Here is a 21,006-nt window from a genome sequence, read left to right as displayed (position 1 = left end):
ATTTTCCTTGATTTCTTAAAATGGTTTAAAAAAAATATGTATCTTTACGTAGCAATGACATTCTGGAATTGTCAATACATTTCTTGGTAAAATGCCTCATAGGAAGCAAAGAAAGCAATAAAACTCCTTGAGTGGCCTTGGTTATGGAAATAATGTGAACCACTCTTCTATAGTGTGCCTGAATGTACAAGCAATGGCGAAATCCTTACCATTCAACAAACAATATATTAATTCTTATAAGAAATATTCAATTTTATTCAAGTTTAAGTAGTGCAGAAAAAATTGCTTGTAGGGAGTATGTGGAGGAAGAGTGTTCCATATCAATCTACTTGGCTGCTTCTAGACTGATTCTTACTGCATTGTGAATTTAGGGTGATATCTTTGAGATCAATACCTGTAATCTGGAGGTTTGGTTGTTTTGGGTTTTTTTAATCTGGTGTACTTCGTCTGGACCCAAACAATAGTTAACAATGGATACAGACTACAGGAAATGGCTCCTATGTCCATTGAGTGCAGCTGGACCCATGTCAGATTTCCATCCAATGCAATTAGTGTTCTTGTGACTGATTTCTGGAATACCAGGTGTTGGTTCACTATTCTTGTGAATAGCTGGAGATCAGGGGGCTGCCAGAGGTAGGGAGGGAAAAGACTGAGGAGTGGGGATGAGGAACTGAACCTGCTATTCTAAATCATCAGTGTGGCTGCTCCCAAACTGCTCTGCCATGGACCACTGTGGATCTTCCATATCCTGTTTGCACACCCTTTGTTTTGCATACTGTGGTGTGCTTTTAGGAGCCAGAGCTGTGGTGGTGAGGTGTGGGTTTGTGCTGTGCCAAACGCTCTGTGGCACGCTCTGCCTGCGCCTCCGGGCTGAGTAGGGAACAGCAAGGCCTGGGCGCCCTAGCATTGGAGTTAGCAACAGACCCACTGGGCTCCACTGGAGCTCTGGGGTGAGGGCTCTTTGCTAAGAGAGACATTTATACAAGATCACAGTGTGACACTTGCGTTGCCACGAGTTTTGGTTCCACTGTGCTCAGCCTGCAAGGGGCTGCCATGAGGCCCGTGAGGCCTGGCTTGAGGCAGGGGAGCCCCGGCTGCAGCACTGCCCTGGCCTCTCCTGTGACACCCAGCACAGGCCACTGAGAATTGTTATCTTTTCATCTTTTCCCCCTCTGATTAACTCTCACAATGGCCTTGTGAGGCTGATGAATTATGTATTACAGACTGGTTTCTTTTGCAGGCTTATCCACATTAGCTGAGGTGGTTCCGGAGGTGGCCGTGCCCACGGGAGCTCATGGACCCTGCCCTGCCCTGCCCTGCCTGGGCTCCTGGAGGATGGGACTGCCGTGCTGATGGAAAGGTGCTCATCCTTCCTCTTTTGTGTGCTTAAGATCCAGCTGTACATCTTCTATGCCTGTGTTTCTCTACAGTCAGTTGCCTGTTTAGAAAATATAAATATTTTAGCTAAAAGGCTTTAGAACTTTTCATGTTGCTGCTCACCAGAAAGTACACACTGTATGTTTTCAGCACTTTTCCTAAATGCATATATAACTTTTATTTTTCTATGAAATGCAATATTTTCCCTAAGGAGTTAACTAATATCTCTGAAGCCTTCTAAGGTTAAAATTTGAAAAGCCTTCAATATACGTCCCTGATTTTCTGATTCCATTGCTTATTTGTTTAGGCTGATGGGAATAGGCTTTGTCTATTGTGCTTGAAGAAGAAAAGAAAATTTTTGTGCTCCCAGGAGGCAAAGGCAGTTTTCATTGGCATTTTAGTGAAATATTAAAGGCAAAGCAGATTTGGAGGGACACACTGCAAAGGCTGTCACAGTGATCAGAGAGGCACTGGAGTGAGGAAAGGGACAGCTAAATGTGTAGGTGGAGAGTCAGTACATTTGTGCAAAGGTATGAGTAACTGAAGTTATGAATTGGTTGCAGATAGGAGATGGCAAGCAAGAAAAGTGGAACAAAATTATATTGACATCCCTGTGTTGTCTAAAGACCACTACAAGACCATTAGTATTGCTGCGTAGCCAGCAGGGAGGCCCTGTCAGGGTGAGATTTTACTCAGGCAACTGGTATTGATTTTTGGTCTGCCGCCAGGATGTAGGAAGGAAAAGATTTTTTTCTTTTCTCCTTTCTTTTTCTTTTTTCTTCTGTGTACATATTCATGGATGCAGAGCAGTGTGTCTGGACCTGGGATGTACGGTTGAGCGTGTCTGTGTGCTGTCATGACTGACTTTATTGTGGGTAAAATCTTTTGAATTGACCTTCCGACTTCTGGCCTTGCCTTTCTCATCTTTCCCTCTTGTGTATCCTATAAGGCCAGGCTAAAAGGCAAAATTAAGAATCCAACACATGGCTGTGGCAATTTTTTTTTGTTGTTGTTGTTATATCTGAAGGAATTTTGAGCGAGTTTTTAGTATTTCTGGTTGCTCAAGTGGAGAGCCCTGTGTTTGCTCCCTGGGCAGCAGCAGCCAGAGCTGTGAGGGCTCAGCTCTCCCCTGGGGCTGCTCAGGGTGCTGAGGGGCTCCTGGAAAGAGCCGGGGCAGGTATCACAGCAGTGTAGGGAGAAACTCCAAGGAGTCTGGCCAAAGTCTCATCCAGATTCTGCTAAAGACAGCTGTTATTAGTGTTTCAGTGCTATCTGTTCTGGTGAAAGTAGAGTGGGGGCTAAAAATGGCCCATGAAGCATCTATCAGGCCAAGGTAGCAGTTCTTGTGTCTCATTTGAAGTGGCAACCTAGAAGAGAAAGAGCTTAATACTTAGTGATGCTTCTCTTCTTTTTCTTCCTGCAATGGAGGGGTGTCAGTTTCTCTTCTGTATTTATGAGTGACCGATTAAACATGTGTGCAATGAGTTTATTTCCCTACTTCCTAAGAGAAAGCTTGATAAAGAGAAATTTCTGGCAAGAGGAGAACTTGTGTGAAAATTAGTGAGCTGCAGTTTGCTTGTAATAGATGGACAGAGATTGACCTGATTTAAGTCACATTGGATCCTTCCTCATGTCTTACATTAGATTACATCCTAATATATTGTTATTAATACACTTCTTTAGCAGAGAAAATTAATCTCATAGAAAAATGTTTTTCTTTATTATATTGAATATATGATAAACACATAGCTAAGGATGTCTTTTCTTTAAAATTTATATACCTGCATGCTGAAAATTGAGGCTGCAGAATTGTTAGATAAACAAGCACTAAAACAGAACAATACTGTTCAAGTGTAATAGATGAATTAAATCTCCCATGCTATTTCATCCCTGTTTATCTATGTCTTTAACTTTTCTCTCATATTGTGAAGCCTACTTAAGTTCATCCTACTATATGTTTGACAGATTATTCCTATGGAGGGTAGGTCTGAACACTGGTTATTTCCAAGGAGATAGAATGAAAACAGTCTTTTGGGAATTTGGCCCATTAATTATGGGTAATTTTGAAACCAATTAGTTTTGATCATTGAAACACCAGACTGAATCTCAGCATTGATTGAGGTCAGCTCTGTTAAGTCTTCAATTTTTGTGTTGTCTTCTGGAACAGACAGCTGTTTGTCCTGAAAATTTGTTTGCTGCTACTATATTTGCACTCTATTACTTCTGTTCTGGCCACATATCTGATTGGGAAACAATTATAATCAAGAAAACAAAACCCCAATCCAGGATACTATAACTTCTAAAATTATAAATATTTTTAATTTTGCCTTATTCATAGTGATTAATTAGACCTTTTTGCAGACTCCCCATCTATTTATGTGTGATAATCATTGAAGAGTAAAAAAGCCATTTATTTACAAAGACTGTCAAAAGTGCTAAAACCTGTCTCTTGTGAAGCACAGCAGAAGTCAGGTCCTTAGCTTACTCTTTTTCCTTAGATCTGCCTCCAGGACCTACTCAGATTCTCTTTGGCTTGACTTTAAACCTAACATGGAAAATTATCTGGTTTTAGCCTGAATCACCAGGAGTTGTACCTGTTTGTCTGTGGAGGGTGTTAGCTCCTTATAGAACAACATACACAATTCCAAATTGCAGCTTATTTGATTACATCTGTCAAGAGCCAGAGTATACAGTATTCTATTTAATTTTACTGTTCAATGCTTTAATTCCTTCCCCACACCATGATAACTGTCTTTATCTGAATTCAGCCCAGATAGGCTATAAAGTAATCAGGAAAGGGATTCTGGGTTTTAGTTGCTGCAGAAAAGCTGATGCAATATGAATAATGGTTTGCAACACTGTGTGCAACGATGGCTTTATAAGATGTAGGCAAAAGATCTATTTCCTTAAGAAATTGAGGTGTTGTATGAAGACCTGTTAGTGTAATAGAGAACATTTTCATCTGTACATCTTGCTAGAAAATGCTAGTGGAGGTTTGGATGTAACTTGGATGTGTGTTATTTGTGAGCATGGCTGCTTTTTTAATCATGCTTTTGCAAAATATCAAATACAACAGTGCCTTTCATTTTAGTAATGTTTCCAAGTACATCACCACCCTTTTTTACAGTAACGTTTGTATACAAATAAATAACTTGCAAGTGACTGTTTTAAGTGTGGAATTAATTTTTAAGTTTGCTGGAACACTCTGCACACCAAAGATCTTTCTTTTTGGTCCATAACACATATGCATGCAGTCTAGTTGCCCTTCTAAAACCTTGAACTTGAATTTCACTCTGAAAACCATAAATTCCTTAAGCTGAGCACAGACTCTTGCCTTTATGCAGAAACAATTGCTAAATTTAGAAATATAGACAACAGTTCCAGGAAATGCTACCTAGAATCTTTACTTTACATTATTAGCTGACAAGTAAGAACCCACTTGGAAGCCAGTAAGATGGGGTTGTTTTGCTTGCTGCTGTTTGATAGCAAATGATTACAGATAAGCTGTAGGGATATCCATTTATTCACAAGGACTTTGTCTTGCAGATGAAAAAAAAACATTACCAATTGAGAAAGCTCTCTATGTATGGCAATCAATTTTAACTCTGCCTTTCTGCTGATAATGGAAGCTTCTGTCTCACCCCCTGTCTGGCTCACGCGAACTCCTCTTCAACACGTTCTGAGCCTGACAAAGTTGTATAAATCATTTTATGGTAACAGAAGATACTGTTAGGCTGGTAAACAGAAAGGAATAAATACACAAATGTCAAGCTGCCTTCAGTTATATCTATTTATTACCCCACATGAATGCACACAGCGCTTCATAAAACTCCATCAGTATTTTAATCAAGTTATGCCTTTTGGGAGAGGGAGAAGCTGTTGTAGGGACCATGTTAAACCTTCATGCTCAATAGACTGCAGAACGCCAATTAAGGAGACTTTTGCTCTAAAACTCCCCTAATTTGCCACGTGAGCCAGGAGAATCTTTTACAAGAAGGCTTATGGGACTCAGTATGCTAGCTAGAGAAAGGTGGCATAAACACAGGCAAGTGTATCCACTAGAGGGTATTGGCACACTATATATGGTGGTGCATTATAGATAATATCTAACAGGTCTCATTTATTATGCCTTTATATGAGACCTTTAAAAGTCCTTTCTCTTGTAAAGTCCATATTCCCCAGGACCTTTTCCATTTCCTGATAGCAAATGCATTTTTGATATGAGCACAATTGCCATTAGAACAAGGGGGTGGGAAGCTTCTCACCACCAAATTATCAAATGGCTCGTGCCCAGGTGCTGATTGAAATATTGATGTAGTCAGAAGACTTCTAGAGAGTTGGAATGTCAGTCGAGCAATATGAAGACTTGCCCCTGCCTTGCACAACAGCTTTCAGGAGAGGGATAAGTGGGCTCAAATTCTGCAGTACAAGCATTCCAAAAAGCATCTGTCCTGGAGTGGAAAAAGCACAGGAAAGGAGCTCCTATTTTTAATAGCATCCACTAATCCCATTGCTATCAAGACTTTATAATGAATCTAGGATGAGGTCTTTATAGTACAAGCTGGTTTTCTTCAGAGAAGAATTTGTATTTGTTGTTCAGATAAATGGCCTATTGCATTATAATCCTAGGAGTATTACTTTTCAATTTTAAATGTTTACTTGGTTAGGATTGCTATAAGAATTGTTTGGTTTTGCTCATAAATGACTATTATAAGGAAGAGAGAAATGAATTGTGTAGTGTAGTGAAAATATCAAGTGCCTCACATGGGCACTGGAGTCACTGGAAGATTCTGAGTGGCTTTCATAATTTTTTTAAAATCTTTTTCTGTGGAGAACAGTGAGAAAAAATGAAGTTATTTGCATTTAAGGACATAGTTTAGTGGTGGATCTGGTTAGGTTGTTGTCTGGACTTAATCTCAGGAGGTCTTTTCGAACCTGATGAACCCTATGATTTTATGGGATTATATTTTACTTGCAGTGTTCTGAGCCTGTTCTTTTGGAGATTTTAATGTCTTGGGGAAAACACAATGATAAGTGGTTATTCAGCTATGGACATTTTACACTAAGATGTGTGTTTGCATAAATACCTGCAAATTCCATGTCCTTTGAGAGCCTGGGCTGTATAAGTCACAAAGGGAATTTTCTGACTGGTATGAAAAGGTATAGCCTGAAGAAGTGCCTGCCCTACTCATAACTCAAACCTAATAGTGGATGTGAACAAGGCTCACCAAAATACACTTATCCCAAAAGAAAGGCTGATGACAAATGAGTGAAGTGCAACCAACAACAAATATTGCCTTGTTTATATTACAAAAGCCATTGACTTTCCCATGATAACACCAGCTCAGGGAATTGATGATAATGCATATGAACATGTCAGAAAAGCATTTTAATGAGAAAGCCCTTTATGTAATATCTATTTATCTATTTTTATTAAAATTAGAGATTGAGGGATCAAGTAACAGGATGAGATGCTGAAGGATTGGTCTGAAAGAAATTATTTCATTGTTGTAGTCATTAATGAGCGTGTTCTCCTTAAATATTCCAACACCTACAGCAGTATTAAAAAATAATCAATATACCATGTACGAACACTTACTATTTTTTTTTTTTTTGTAGAAGGTAAATTTAAAGTAACTGATTATGTGAAGGGAAGTACTTGTTTAGGTAGAATTTTTTTTTTATCTTGTAGCGTTGATAGTATGGTTTGAATAATTTATTCCAAATTTAGTTAGGGATAAAGACAGCTTAGATTTTCTGATTCTCCTTCCAGAACAGGGTTTTACAATAATATGCAGATTTTAGTGCTCTGCCTAAACTAATTTTAATTTATCTAAGTTACCAGCACAATAATATAAATATTTCCTGTCTGGAGTTGTTTTCAGATATGTAGTCTTTACCAGTCTATTTTCAGATATACATACTTCTATGATTAAAAAAAAAAAAATCCACACAATTTTATATAAGCCTTTGCTAGTGTCCTGTTTTATTCTGAACCTGTTTTTTATTCACTATTTCTTTTTAACATCTTCCAGTAAAATCACCAAAATTTTTTTTCATATAGTATGCCTAGTTTTTAATGAGATGTTCTACCTCATGTTTTTCCTCACTGAATACCACTTGTAATTTTCTATTCACATTTCAAATGTCTGAATTTTTGTTTTACTCGTCATTTCAGTCATTATGGACAGAAATCAATTATGACTACACATCACAAATTGTCTAATCATTCTTCAATAGAAAATTATTTTCAAATTTCCAATGTATTTGTTTCAGCTGCTCCAAAATAAAGAATATTGAACAAGGGTAGTAGCCTTTATGTTCATTAAATAAATTACGTAATCCCTATTTCATGTAATTCTGAGTTGCATCTAGGCTAGACTAATGGAGTGTTGATATCTCCTAGTGTTTGAAGCAATGCATTTGAACTCTGGATATTTTTGCATCCCTTTCCTGACTCTCAGGTTGAATTTTGGTGTTGCACTCTGAAAAAAAGTCTTAACTTTTGCTGCTAAAAATGTAGCAACTTCACAGATATTAACCGTTTTCTATTGTAAAGAAGATGAATAATCAAATAAGACAAACAAAGCTGTATCTTCCATCAAGCATCCTGTGAGCCCAGGCTCCTTGCATTTCCATTTATCCAGTGGTAGGTAGCACCAGCAGTTTAGCTTTGTCATTCTGCAATACAATATCCTGCCACTAAAAACTTCCTAAACATCACATTAATGGATTGAGAAAGACTATTATAGCTGATTATTTTTTTCAACTTAAATTAAATATTAGCAATTTGACATGAGTTTAATTCCTTTCCTGCTTTATGATGTTCCTTCCATTAGGTTTGTGGTGTGATGATGTATTTTTGCAGAACTTTAAGTAAATTGTTGGAGTAATTGTATTTCCAGTGGGGATTTCATGGCAAAATCCCTTTTTTATTTTAACAATTTAATGAAGAGTTGCATCACACTGATACTCAGATACAACACCTTTCTCTCATGTCAATATTTAGGTTTAAGAATAAATGACAATATAAAAATTAATCGTGTATTAGAAAAATAATGGCTCTGCAGTGCTATTTCCCTGTGCTTGCCTTAATAAAACAACTCAACAAAACTCCAAAGAAACCATGGATTTTGATAAATACTAGTAAGTTTCAATTGGCATAGAGAGATAAATTTACTCTGGAGAAAAAATACTTGTGACTGCTTGGGATTCTAGATTTTTGGTTAAGTGACTTGGCACTACCAGTCATGTAAAGATGTTGCAATGCCATCAGCTGCTTTATTTCTGCCAGGCTGAAGATGCAAACAGTGCAAGGCTGTGCTTTTCCCTGTAAGCCTGTGTGTCTGTGGGTCTGTCACATTGAGGGATACACAGGTAAAGTCTTCCAGGCACACACACAGGAGAATGTACAAATGCATGCTCTACATAAAATTCATTACAATACTAATATATTTTCTAAGGTGTAAAGCAAACCCAAGTTTTATAATCCCAAGTTTCCAATTCAATTACAAAAAGAGTGTGTAATTTTAGTATACAGATGTCTATGGTAATAACATCCTCTAGTTTCAAACAGCCTTTCCTCATTTTTCTTCCATGTTTATTTGAATATAGTTTTGTGTTTCCCCATACAGTTCTTTTTTCCCCATCTTACTGGTGATGGAATATTTATGTGTGTTATTTGTAAACCATTTAGGGCTGGATATTGTTACACATGACAGAAAAATATGACAGATAAGTGATCAAGTTACTACTATTACACCAATATACCTTTTGCATCTAATGTGAAACACTCCTGCACAGGTTAGGCTGTAGATAGATGTGAAAGAAAAACACAACACTGTCCATAATCCAAATTAAAATTAATTTTCTCAAATGAAGCAATTGGCATTTCTATCATAGCCTAGGAACAGAATACTATATTTATGTTTCTATAATTGAAAAATTATATATTCAACATATTGGTTATACTTCCTTTTTAGAAAGCTTGCAAAATGTGTCAGTTGAAAAATATATTGCTTTAAGCTCTATATTTTTAGCAGTGCTTGAGAGGTTTCTTTTTGTTGTGAATTTTGGTTTTTCCCTACCCCCACTCTTAGCCCAAGTGCCAATGCCCACATTGTGTGTAGTCAAGGTTACTTTTGTATAAAAGTGGGGTTTCCCATATAACCTCATGAAACTTCTTGAGAAGGTCAAAGTGAATGGAAAACATTTTGCTCGGACTTACATGCATACTTGAGTTGCTTCTTTAAGTCAAAGCGAGACAGATGTTGGTGAATACATATTTTAGATGTTCTTTTTTTGGATGTTCTGCTGCAAGAGCACCTGTCCGGCCAAATGAAAACATCACATAGGAATGAAGTGGCACTTGTGCTGGTTCAAGCATTTTAAAGCAGATATACTCAACTATCACTTAACTAAGCAACATCTGTGACACAGGAGAAGTTTAAAATTATGCTGCTTATAGGGTTTGCTTAAACACGTTCGTGTCTGCTATTCCAATTTATCTGCCTGGTGCCACGAAAAAGATGTTTCAGTGACTTTGGGAAATGAGGTATAAACAACAGTTTTGCTTCTTAAGCTGACACACCTAACAGAGCACAGAGCTCCTTCTTAGGACACAGAATATAGGGATCACAGTGGCAAAGTCTTTTCTGTGTGTTTTATCTACAGAGGTGATGGTGTGTTTGCATTCCTATCTCCATATGCTTGACCTGGAATTTGTAAAAAGTACTTCAGTAGCTCTGTCATATTGCATTTGCTGATCTGTAGGATTGGAAGATGAGCATTTCCAGGTTAGGGAATTATATTTTATTAATAAGAAGGTTCACTCATCAAAGGTATGGGATTCTTCCAGTTGTGCACTGTTGCAGGGTAAGCTAAAACTTTTTTTCAACAGTCAGAAGTGCAAGTAGTACTTTTGACCTTTCTGTGAATATCTTTGATTACAGGTAAAATAAATATGCTCCTAGATTCTTAAATGCCAATATCTTCTCCTTTTACTTGAAGAGCATGAGCAAAACTCCATGTCCCATAACATTGTTTACCTTTCATCTAACAAATGTTTTTGTATATGTGACATATTTCTATAGAGGACATCAACTCCTCTGAAATCAGCCTTTTCAATTTAGCTGCATACTGTGGAATTCACATCTTTAAAATCAATTCACAGTTGTACTTTGGTGAGCTGTAGGTTATTTCTTCTTTGTGAAATTACTCACGTTATGCATACTTTTTATAAATTATCTTGATTTGTGTTTGGTTAATTATGGTTGTCTCCAAGATGATTGTGGCATGCTTATGTTTATCACACAAATAATTATCCTACTGACCTGTGGATTATCTAGGCTTTTTAGTTATTGTCAGTAAACAGCTAAAGGTGTAAATGGATCCTCAAATGTGGAAGTGAATTGTATGAAGTTAGAAATACCCAGTATGTAAAGGGATGTCAAAATACTCATTTTGCCCCGCCTTTTGAGTTGAGCAGCTGACCAGCAGAAACAACCGTGAGCAAATGTGTGTCCAACAGAAATAGCCAAAATTCTAATTAGTGGCCCTTGGTAGAAGCAGGTATTTGAGTGAGAGAAGGGACCTGATCTTGTCTTGCTGTTTGAGATATTAAAGTATTAGAAACAGAGCAAAACCTGACCTATTCTTAGTTACCTCTCTGATGGCCTGGAACACCTTGGTAGTCAGGGTGCCATAGTGATATTTAGTAGTCTAGAGGCTATTTTTTTCTGGAGAAGGTGTAGTTACAATAGATTGTTTAAAACATGGTCCTTTAATACTAGAAGACATTATTGAAATCAACAAGGCAAGCAACAGTGTGTGCCACACTGTAATTTTATTTTTTGCTTCAGACTCTTTTCAACTACATACTTTTACAACTGATAAACTGAACACTGCAGAACCTGAATATAAACTGCGGAATTAATTGTATTAATTTTCACTGTCTACCTTAAGAAACAGGAAGAAATGGAAGATCATAAATAGAAGGAAGAAGTTTGTTTTATTTCACTTTGATTTATTGGAAGAAAACTTAGACTAACTAATATGTTACAAGAAGAGTTTGGTATAATAAATAATAAGGTTACAATTCTGGAACAGCAATTTCCTTATTTAATGCTGTTAATGGGAAAAGTTTGCGATATTAATTTGTCAATTACATTTGAAATGCATTAACTAGACACAAATAGCTCAGTCAAAATAGACATTGAATAGCTCATTACCCTTTCATATACTGTACTACAGCCCTAACTACAAAGCTCATGTAAGTAAAGCAGTAACAAGCAGTTTAAAATTCACACACACAACTCTAACAGCTCTCAAGCCACCTTAGATTAGTTACAGATACATTCCTTTAATTTTCCTCTGTTCTTTTTCCTGATAAAGCAGGGTAAATGAATGAATCTGAAAGTGGATGGAGCATATCTACCTGCACTATATATATTGATCTCTTTATATATTTAATTGTAATTGGTTTTTAGAAATACTGCTATCAAGACAAAAATTCTGAAATCTTAAATAATATTTTCAGGAAAATAATATATTAACCCTTACAGATTTCAGTGTAGGTGTTTCCCTGACACACTATAATTTGCAGTTCTTATTGAGCAAGAGGTCTTTTTACAAGAGAACCCACATTTTCTGCTTTTTTCCCATATAATATAGATTATATTCTAAAACCTTCGGTACTAAGTATTACTACTTAATTATGAATTATATGTACTAAGTAATTTATTATTTGGGATGGTGGTTTTTTTTTTTTGTTTGTTTGGGGATTTTCTGTTGGTTTTTTGGTGGGGGTGATTTGTTGGGGTTTTTTAAATTTTGTAGATGACAAACTAAGTGTCTCTGAAGGGGTTCATAAAGTACCTTATTGTCTTTGAACAATGCTTTGAATCACCTTGTTGTGACAATATCTTGAGCCTTTTTTATGCTTGATTTTGCTGTAAGAGCAACTCTGCTAGTAGCCTAAATATTTGTAAATCTATATCATACAGCAACAGTGTTTTCAGAAAAATATCAGTGGCAAATAGTAACTTCACATGGAACAAAGTATGTGTAGTTTTAACAAAGGGGTGTAGTGTGGAGAGACAGCCTGGTGGAGCAGCCAAGCCTTGAAGGTAAGGACACAGGATACCCCGTGGAGGAGTACAGGCATGGGATAATGAGAGGAGGCACAAAAGTGGCCACCAGAGACCTCCCAGTTTTAAATGACTCAACAGTGGTCAGTTAGAGAAATGCAGATTTAGGAGTTGTGTAAAAATTGTGTTGGGACAGGAAAGAGTAAAGAACAAGTATCTTGTGTGCAAAATCTACTATATACAGCAAGTTTGAATCACTAAAGGAAGAGCAAGGTTGAAAGAGTATTACACATAAAAGAAGACACATTAAACTGGCCTTCAAGACAACCTGGAGAAATCACTGTCAACATCAAGAAGCTGCTTGCAGGGAAGGAATTGCTGTATGAGTGGCATTGACTCGTTTCCCCGTGACAGGCGGGAGCTGTTGGTCTTGGGAGCCCAAGACCACTTCTCTGTCACAGAAATGAATGGACACTGGGAAGTGACCTATATATATAGCAGCTTTAACTGTAATATACTTACTATTTCATATAGATTATTTTATTATTGCATGCTCCTTTTCTGTAACTGCTAAACTGGACTGAACTCTTTGACAATGCCCTGAAGATTCCAACCATTGTAGTCAGTTTCTTGGCCTTATATCCAGTGTGTGCTTTCCTCCTTATGTGTTACAAGGCAGGTGTTCTTTGTTATGCTGGGTTCACGTGGAAGTAAAACTGCTGAGGTCTGCAGGCATCCTCTGGCCTGATGTGGCAGTGGGCATTACTGCATTCAGGGCAAAGGCCAATATCTCTATGGCTCAGTAGCAGGACAAGTGCTCCTGGTCACTCTTTCCAGGACTGTGAGCTAGTTCTCTGTTGGTAGTGGGAGTGTTGGTGAGAGGCAGGTGAGAAGTTGTGTCCTGACCTTTTCTCTATGAAAACAAGTTTGATTTAAAACCTCACGACAACTTAGTGCAAACCCTTGCAACTCTTCATCACATTTTCATTATGCAGTCTCCCTCCTGGCTGGCCCCATGTCAGGGATCTGGGGAGCCTCAGTTATGTTGGTGTTCAGCCTGGAAAAAGCATCTCATTGTTGTATGTCCTATTGTTGCAAATAAAAATCTCTGATGCTAAATACGTTCTTGAAAAGAGACTTAAAATTCACAGCTCCTTTTATACAGTTGGTGTTCTTTTTCACTGTGTGAATGATCATTGGAACGATGCTGTATTTAGCTGTATCCATCAAATGGAAATAGCTTATATTAATCCTGTAGCAGAGACATAAACCTTCCTTCCTCACAGGATTCAGGCACCTGTCAGGCACTTTAAGTTTAGCCTTTTGCCTCAGTTTGGCTTATACCCAGACTAGGATATTTCTCACTTTTCAAAATGAACATTCATTTGAAGTTTGAGTTTCTCCTTTCCTAAGCTCTGAGTGGTTTCTGTGATGGCAAAACCAGGGCACTGGAGTGCTGACAGACTAACAATGATCCTTCTCCTGCTGCTTGCCTTGGGACTGGTTCCTACATAAGCATAGAAAGGGTAAGTGAGGCTTGTCTGAGGGCCCCTTCCTACAAATGTGTGAGCGACTGCAGCATTCACCCGTGCCTTACATGCCATCACTCTGCTTCCCACAAACACCTTGGCTCGGTGGTTATTTGAGCTATCAGACAAACAAGGCAGCATAATGCTTAGAAATGAAAGTGCCAGCTGAGAGAAGTTACACATAGGAGAGGCATAGTAAGGTCTCTCTCAATGCCAGTATTATAACTGGTGTATTGGGGCACAAACTGTTTATTTAATCTTTGAGGTATCTCTAGGAATCAAAGCCACCAAGCCCAAGAGAAGATCAGAATTGGAAATAATTTTGTTTTCATGGTATTACTAAGGGTTTTTTTCTGTTGATTTTGAATGAAAATTACAATGACTTCATAGAGACAGTAAGTTATATTAATTTGGATGTGTTATTTATTTCAAGTATGACTCTGCTTGCTGGTGAGAAAAATAAGACTCCTGTGAACTTTATTGTGATTATATATATCAGATAGGTTGGTAATTTTAATTTATGTATATATAATCACTAAATTGAGGTTTGTGCAAAATATAATGCAAATAATCAAATTAGCAAGAAATCATAAGAGCTCTGAAAGGGATTTTGAGCCAAAAGTCCCATCTATTTTCAAATGGAGCCTTGTAAAAACTGTAATCTCCATCTTTTTTTATAAGCATTGTTCTGTGAGGGGGAAGGCAGAAAGAGGAGAATAGACCTGGGTAAAAAAGAGTGGAAACCTATAGTTTAAATCCTGAGTTACACATTGCTCCTTGCTGAGATTTCATTTCTCTGGTATTCTGCTTTGATCAATGAGAAAAAATTGTGAATTTTATCTAAGCAGCAGAAAAATTATATTAAAATCTTTAGTGGTGATTTTGTGATCTTCAGTTAATTATAGCAAATGTTTACTCATGCATATTTCTGTTTGGAGTTCCTACATTTAAATTTCAGCCAGGAATTCTCTCCATCAAGAAAGTGATGTTGTTTAATTATTAAGATAGCATGCAATGTGACCTGTTTAATAATATAATATAGGCTCCTTTAGTGTTTATCTTCCAGTATTCATGTGAAAAGCTAAAGTTTGATTGATATAAAAATTTTGCTTCAAAATCAGTAAACGACTATAATTCTGTAAGTAGACGGCATTGCTGTGATCTTGACTCTTTCTGAGAAACAGGAGCTCATGCAAGAAATAACATATCATCTGGGGAAACCAAGACAATCTTGCTTTCACCATTCATTGTGTCATCTGATTTCAAGAGAGATAAGAAATTTAAGCTGTTCTGCTTTGAAAGCTTATTTCATTTTAACCCTGAGCTCAAAAAGAAATCTGATATAAAAGCTCGTAGCTGCATGTTCCAAGAGATTTTCTCAAGAATTTCCAAGTTGAAAACTTTAATCCATTGTAGGATATGGACATCCTCATACAGAAACATATTTTGGATTTTTTTCAAGCAGAGTCATTAAATAATACCTTCCTTGTACTGCTGTGATTCAGTGCAGGGATGCATTGTGCTTGAGTCTGTATCACTGAAGCCTTGTTACTGTGTCATGGAAAAGATTTAGGCATGTCATGAACTCTTTCATTGTTGTTCTTAGTATTTCCTTGTGCACTCCTAAGGACTGACATCAAAGAGCAATAGGAGTACATACACTTTAACCACAACTTTAAAGAAGTTAAGCTATTTTTGTCTTCTGAAGTGATGTTACCTCTCAAAACAAATCCCAACAAATATTCTGTGAGTGCATGTCTGTTTTCCACAGTAACTGACATTAAAAACAGCATCTCTGGAAGTAGACAAGTGCTGGCATTAATGCTGATCAGGAATAGTAAGTAATTTGCTAGAAACAGAAATGCAAGTAGTGTTAATAGAGGGAAACCCTTCAGAGAAAGCAGATGTTTTACATTCTTACTTTCTCCAGTGTCTTGTGGAAGTCCTTCTGCATCAGTGATTTCTGATCATGGCCTGCAGGGAAACACCCTTCTTGCAATTTGTGCAGTAATACTGTGAAGTGGTGCTGTTAGAGGGAGACAGTTTCATCCCTCAGCAAACTGAGACATCCCAGACAATATCCAATTTGTTCCCAGGGCATTTTTTGGACAATCTGACAAGCCCTCAGATATCAGCAGTTTCTGAGCTGCAGCTAATGGACCTTGCACCTGGAAAAGCAACATTGTCCCCTGAGCTTTTCACATTATTATGTCTGTCCTAAGTCCGGTATTTTCTTATTGCACAATTTTTTATTGAGTAGAAAGATAATTTTTGCTTTTCTTGTCTTGTAATGGGAGTTTTTGTTTTTATTTATTTATTGATACTTGGACATTACATGGCATAGAAAAAAGCCTTTTGGAATTTGGGACATGTTGTGTTTATGCGCTGATAGCCCTTTGGAGTTGTAGTCTGACAAGTGTGTGTTCTGAAGCAAGTGTTTTATTCTGAAAGGTTGGAACATGCTGCCAGTCCTTAATTGCTTGTCTGCAGTGTCCCTGCTCTGTCCCCATGTCCCTGCCCACAGAGCTCAGCTGCCACCCAGCCCACAAAGAGAGCTCAGGTTCCTCCCCTCTCCGCAGTTCAGCAGTGGTGGAATCTACCCGAGGTATTTAAACCTGTGGGTTTGTCTGTTTTATCATGGTCTGAATTTGTTGATAAAAGGCTTCTAGGAGCTCCCTGTATTTGAAGGAAAGGGAAGGAAACTGCAGTTCTGCAGCAGATGTAACACATACCTGCCATGGATGCTTTCATTAGGCACACTCTGATCTGCAGAAATTGGTTTTATGATAAAGAGTATGAAGTTATAGAGTAATATGGAATGGAAGTGCTTGCAAAATGTTTGTTCTGGCACTTCTGAAAGTAAATGCTTGAATTAATGATGACTTGGAGAAATCACACAAATGTAAAATACTGAATTTACTATGGCTTTATGCAGTACTTCAGTATTAATTGCTTGGAAAAAAATCCTTTGAGAACTAAACATATTTTTGGTTTAACATTTCTTCATATCTTCATATTTCATGCAGTAATTTTCACAAGTGAATAAAAATTAACATAAAACCAGAAACTTGTGGTTAATAAAGTGGAATCTGATGTATCTGGTCTATCAAGAGAAGGAATGAACTGAGCAGAGTTTTGTGAGTTCAATACTTACCCCCCCATCCTTTTTTTATCTCAGGACTGCACAGTGGAAGGAATTACTACTTTCACTAGAGTGTCCAAGTTTCATAAACCAAACTTTTAAATTATGGTTCTCTGTGCCCAAAATATGGAATGCAATATTACTAGACTAATTATTGATATTCAGAAAAAAATTACTAAATGAGCTATAGGACACTGCAGCTTTATCCTGGATCAGGGTTGTCACATGAACTATCTGTTTGGTAGCACTGATCATTTGTAGTCCATGAGCACTATTATCATCTCCAAGTTATTTTTCTTTTCTCTAGATAGAAAGCTCATGTTGGCAAAACAGGTATCAGCATGTATTATCACTGAAAAAAGAAGATTGTCTCTTAAGAAAGTCTTAACACTTGAAATCCCAGAATTGTAGGATAACCTGAGTGGAAGGAATCCACAAGGATCATCAAGGTGCAGGTACTGGCCCTGCACAGAACAGTCCTGAGAATCACACCATATGCAAGCAATGCCATTACAGTTGAACTTGATCTAGTTTGCAGTGTCCTATTGCAGTGAATGACATATGGAGATATTAATTGCATCTCTTCTTTTCACTCCTAATTGCACCAGTCTTTGTTCAGGCAACAAGATGGGCTGAAGACTAGGAGTATGTGGGAGTGGCTGCATATTTAAAATATCATTCTCATGGATGTAAAGTTGGGGAAATGAAGAAGCTTCATGCTCCGGTAGTGTGTTCCAGTACTGTCAGCTGTACACCACTGTGAGCATCAGACGTCTTGGACAGGTTTAGAGCAGCACAGGGAAGGGGGCAGAGAACTCTGCTGCTGCAGCTCACTCTGTTCTGTCCACAGAACTGCTTGGAAATATTGAAGCCTTTGCAGTCTTATTCTGTGTTAATGAACAGGCCTGGCTTACTGCTGTTATGTTGCAGTTTGTTCTTCAAAGTCAATGCAAGAAAGAGTTACAGATTTTCTGTTAAAGTAATGATATTTTATAAATTGATTATTGATTTAGTTGGCATGATAGGGGCTAGTTATGGCCTTGTGATAAATCTCTGCAATTATGAGTACCTTTGTTGAAGGCATGATCTAAAATTTAATAATAGAGTTCTAGTGGGTTTACATAAACTTGTAACTTGATTTAAATTATCAGGCTGATCACAACGAGGTCCATAGCACATCAGTTCCTAGACTAATGAACCATACATCCTTGTCGACTTTAGTAATGTTTTGACAGTTTTTGCCTCAGTGCCTCTGAATTACAAGTGTGTAGAGATGTATTGCTTACTGCTATGATAGGTCTCTCCCTCAGGATATGGTAGGTCACGTTTTCTGAATCTGTATTGCTTAACTAAACAATGACAACTTCTGTAATGCTTTAGAAGAAGGCTACAATCAGTTATCATAGTTGTAATTACAATTTTTTTTCACAAGGAGAGATATTAAAAGAATGACATTTTTAAATTTCATACATTATTTAGCTTTTCTGAAATGGCTCTTTTGGTGTTCTTAAAATATAGAGGATTTATATAGCAGTGTGATTAATTCTAAGATGGTAGAAAACTACTGTTGATTCTTTCTTTACAAACAGAGATGCAAAAATAATTCAGGTTTTAAAATCAGCCTGTCTTTATCTTCTCACTAATGAATATATTATGTGCATGAAACACATGCAGCAACTGTCTTATACCATTTACTTGTTTGAGTTTGTCCTATCAGCTAACCTTGTTTAGTATGGGCATTTTTCAAAAATAAGATGGCTTTTTTTGTCCTTCACTATGTGGCTGGGCTTTTTTCTGTAGTTGAAAAAAGAGCCTGTGTTGCTCTATGTTTGATCTTTTCTATGAATTTCCTATTTTCTTGAGTTCACAGAAAGCAAACCAGATAAATATAGGAAGGCAATTTCTATGAATGACAGATGACATTAGTTTGAAATGTCTAGATTTTCTTATGTTTGTCTGTTTTCCCCTTTTAGAGATGCAATAAAGTGGAGCTGAAATGCATCTTACACGCTGAGGTCAGTACTGCAATGAGGGTTTAATATTATTTCATGTGCTTGAAACATTCCTTTGCTATATTACTACATTACAGAAAGGAAAGTAAGGCAAGCTTTATTAAACATTGTGACCTACTGAAATGGAGATTTGGCAAATTTACCATTGGTATTTCCAAGTACAAAAATTATGGCGAATATGTCTTTTGTGGAAAATAGCAAATCTTGTGATTTGTATATTTCTCTAAGCAGGGTTATATTTGAATGAAGTGTCTTACATGATGCATCATCATTTAATTACTTGTGGGAAGTTTTGGGAACAATGATCTTGGGCACTGCTGCATTTTGTTCTTATCTGCTGATAGACCTCTGAAAGGGCTATTGTGGGTGCTGCAAAAAGAAGGACAGCTGTGAGGGTGATGAGGGTGTCACTTGTGTTCACAGTGTTGTCTTGCTCCCTTGTAGAAACTGAATGTAGCATGAATTCTTTGTGTTTTTTGTTAAAATCTATTCTATAAATTTCAGAGTAGGCCTAATAGTCCATATCATAGACCATAATCCCTATTACTGCCCATTATAAATGTGTAGTTATCTGTTCAATAGTACGTTATTGTCCCCTTGGATCCATTATCGTTTAATATTTTAAGACCTTAAAATTTTAATATATGGATCATCAACCTTCAAATCTCAGTGACAGTCTAATAAGTAATTGCAAATAACTCAGTCTTAAAAATATGAATGTTTCTTTTCAAAATATTTTTCTAGATTGGGACATCCCTTACACCTGCCTCTTCAATTTCAGCAAAGGCTTATGTACAATTAAAATATGTTTTATAAGATTTCAAGAACAGTAACAAATTTTCAAAATGGAGAAAGGTTTAGGACTTTTTCATGTCCACACAATTAAGGACAGTAGAGAGGAGCATGTTCTGCAGTTTGTGTATGTCTAAAATTACTCTCTTCTTTTTAGAGCCCTGTAAGTATCAGTCCTGCTGAAGCCATACAGGACCTCCTATGACCCACAGCTTTCCTGTAGTTTCCCATTGCACTGTGTACCTGAGACAAGTCAGTGTCTGGACGGTACAGAAGAAAAATAAATAATGTGGTTCTCGAGCTCTCGAACAGACTTCTCCCACTCAACTTTTCTGCCTTTCATTTTATGCTATATAGAACTTGCAAAATGTTCAGCATGGAGAGCTTACAAAGAAAATCCTGGTGGGCTGAAGTCTTGTTCTTTGTTCCTCAGCCCTCAGAGATTTCCTGCTCAAGAGCATTTGCAGTTCAATTAAAGACTCCCTAAAACAAAATATTAAGCTTTGTAGGTTCATTGATTGCAAAGATGATGCAATATTTGATTGGTCCTTGCACAAAGATATTTTTGTAATTGCTTAGTCTGTAGAGATTCAAGATCCTGACTGAGACATTGTTCAATTCTGGCAAATAGTTGACAAATTATTAAACTTAAGGTCAGGCTGCTGATTAAATTTTACACAGATGACAGCAGTGAATATGTTGCTGCACTTGGACATCCTGTGTAGCCATTGCATTCTTTCTTTTTTTCCTCCTTTTGTTTCCTAAATGTTCTTCATCCAACTTATGACCTGTCTATTTGTCATCATTTAAATAAGGATAAATGCCTCTCAATTAGGTTTCTTAGCTGATAACATATATTAATTAATTCTGGTACAAACTGGTCTTTATTGTCACTTCATTATGCTACCTGCTATAATGGCACATAGTTGTTTGGCAGCTCATGCAATGACTGAGAACTGTGTTTATTGGCACGCGTGGTCCATGCCAGGTGCTCATCCTCCATTGCAAAGATCTGTGGTGCTGTGGTTGTCCTGTGTGAGGGGACCCCTCCCTGATCCTGTCATGCC

At 37.2% G+C, this 21,006-nt stretch overlaps 1 long non-coding RNA gene across 1 annotated transcript in view; it reads left to right on the top strand.

Moving 5' to 3' along the window:
- Window positions 1–21,006, top strand: part of LOC144246768 (uncharacterized) — a 126,337-nt gene that overhangs the window by 28,635 nt on the left and 76,696 nt on the right. Inside the window, exon 4 of the long non-coding RNA XR_013340478.1 lies at window positions 1,241–1,360. This is a non-coding gene — a long non-coding RNA (uncharacterized LOC144246768). The remainder of the gene's footprint in view (window positions 1–1,240; window positions 1,361–21,006) is intronic.

The sequence above is a fragment of the Lonchura striata genome, chromosome 9, assembly GCF_046129695.1.
Source record: "Lonchura striata isolate bLonStr1 chromosome 9, bLonStr1.mat, whole genome shotgun sequence".
In the NCBI taxonomy this organism is placed as follows: Eukaryota; Metazoa; Chordata; class Aves; order Passeriformes; family Estrildidae; genus Lonchura; species Lonchura striata.
This window is presented reverse-complemented; position numbering and strand designations above follow the sequence as displayed.